The sequence below is a fragment of the Apis dorsata genome, unplaced genomic scaffold, assembly GCF_000469605.1.
Source record: "Apis dorsata unplaced genomic scaffold, Apis dorsata 1.3 scaffold_137, whole genome shotgun sequence".
In the NCBI taxonomy this organism is placed as follows: Eukaryota; Metazoa; Arthropoda; class Insecta; order Hymenoptera; family Apidae; genus Apis; species Apis dorsata.
In genome coordinates this window covers 418,670-421,127 of record NW_006263429.1, presented here as the reverse complement: position 1 = coordinate 421,127, position 2,458 = coordinate 418,670, and the positions used below count along the sequence as shown (strand labels likewise).

General features: G+C 33.2%; 1 protein-coding gene across 4 annotated transcripts in view; it reads right to left on the bottom strand.

Moving 5' to 3' along the window:
- The window catches only part of LOC102670749 (glycogen-binding subunit 76A), a 78,200-nt gene that overhangs the window by 73,207 nt on the left and 2,535 nt on the right, over window positions 1–2,458 (bottom strand). The window contains exon 1 of one of the 4 annotated variants that reach the window (XM_006613222.2): window positions 2,162–2,337. The exons of the other annotated variants lie outside the window; for them this stretch is intronic. The gene's annotated coding sequence lies outside the window, so the exon portion shown is untranslated. Of the gene's footprint in view, window positions 1–2,161; window positions 2,338–2,458 lie in introns of those variants that run through there. 4 annotated transcript variants of the gene reach the window in all.

The following is a 2,458-nucleotide window of genomic DNA, read 5'->3' as shown; positions in this document are numbered from 1 at the left end:
TTTTTTTTTTTTTTTTTTAATAAAGAAAGAAAACGAATCTGATAAAGTCAAAAAGTTTGAAAAAGTTTTTTCGTTCCAACTATTTTTCTTTCATTTTTTTTTTTTTTTGGTGTAATAAATAATAATTTAAGAGAAATATATTTCGCGTAACTTTATTTGGGAAATTTTACGGATCGGTCCGTACGAATGTTGAATAACGGTGTCGATGATATTTTTTAAAGCGTAAATACGTAAATTTTATTCGATGCTCTCGATAAGTTCAACAATAATCGTCGGCGATGCACCAGGAGGATAATTATTGCGTAACATATATAATAATACTCGCGAAAGTATACATAGATTTGATCACGAGCGTGTTTCTCGTGCTAACTATTTATAGTTCTTCCTCCTGGTAAAAACACAACGTGACATATTTTTCCGTTATATGTGGGACGGGAGTTAAAATATTCGAGATGAATATTTTTGGAATATTTATTTGGGATTTTTTCTTTTTTGAATGGTCGATAAAAAAGATTTAAATACGGTTGATTTATTGAATAAAATAAAGATAAAGGGATTCGATATTCTATGGAATACTTGTCTCTGGAAATTGTCTCTGGTGGTAAATAAAAGAACGTTTAATGGAGGTTATAATTAATGAAAGGAAATATAAATAATATATGATAATGATTTTTTTCGTATTTTATAACAGACATTTATTAGAAGAAGAAGAAGAAGATAATGATCATGTTGTATTGGTTAAAAATGTAAAATTATTCGAATCCAATTATTGAATCATCAACAGGGACAATTTTGACTAACACAATATGCAAAATCAATGATCAAAATGATTATAATTAGATGTAATAGAATAGATATAGGATATACTGGTAATTAGATTCCCTCTTTCAAGACAATTTAAGTAATCTAATTCGATCGTATGTCCAATAATAATGAAAACAGAAATATTTAACACAAGTTGCATCAACTAAATGGCCAACTATGCCATTGGCATCGTAATAATATAGTTTCGATCACAAAATTTCAAACACTTTTATATTTTGTATTTTATAATTTGCTATGATAAGGAGAAATAATTGATAAAAATCGAATCGAAAGTTGAAACGTTAAACTATAAAAATTCCAAATCCGATTCTTACTATTGCCACTATTTTATCTCGAATTTTCCTATAAACAAGTAGGAATTAAACGAATATGATTAAGCAATTCTCGAGAAGATCATATCTTGCATGGAAATTGAGTAATCTAATGATAAATTAAGAAATTGTAATAAATTCTGTTGAATATTTTTACGTGTGAAATCAAACAATCAATAAACTAATAGTTAGTAAAAATTATTGTTGCTTGTCTTGTTGTTAAATTTTATACAGTTATCCAAACAAATTTATTACCATCACTTATTATTATCATTCTTATTATTAATCCACTATTAATCATTAATCTGAAATTTAAAATTTAATATCGATTTCTAAATTATCAAGAATTTATTATTATTCGTAAAACACGTAAAACGTCTCTAATAATATTAACCGTGCAAGAAAGCTCTATAATAAATTACAGTTTATTCTACAAAGATCTTTATCTGAGGGGTTGGCTGCTCAAAGGGAAAGCACTCGAGTGATCTCAACATTCACGTGATTTCACAATAATTTTACAGCGACTTCATTCAAAAAGCAATTTTTTTCAATACTCGATCAATTGTAATTAATTTTTTTAAAATTCTATCCTATATTAATTGTAACTCTGTCTCTCTCTCTTTCTCTCTCTCTCTCTCTCTCTCTCTTCATTCGTTACAATCGACTGTTAATTTCCTTCCCCTTCCCTCCCCTCCAAAAAAACCAAAAATAATAATAGCCTGCAAAATGCACACCACACATCCTTGACCTTTGACAAAGATCAAGAACCGCGACTTTTAAAGCGGTTTTTTTTTAAACCATTTTTTAATTCCAATTCTAAAATTAGCAAATCTCACTCCGATTTCAACACTGATTTCTCAACACTTTGAATTTCACACCGAGAGTTTATCATTGAGAGTTTTACTCCTGTGATTTCGCATGGAAGCGGCCAACCCCTCGCCACCACCCCCGTCGCGCAGGTGGTTCAAAGTAAACAAGGAAGAAGCGTGGAAGCGAACGCGTGTTGGTGGAAGCGCGCCACTCACCGACTTTCCGCCAGCCGATCCTTTCGCCGATGCCCCTTCCAGAGGGCCGATCACCGTAATACACTCGCGGAAACACGGCACGATTCTATTGCGCACCACCGGTACGTACCGGCGGAAACGGCCGATCTTTGCCGAAACACCGAATCACACTTTTCCCCCCCCCCTTCGCAGGATCACAGTATCGTCCTTTGGCCGCGAGAAAGGAAAGAGAGGGGCGAGAGGTAGGCGGGAAGGATGGATTCGCGGGACAGGCGAAGAGAATGGACGAAGCGAGATAGTGGACGAAGATGCGAGAAA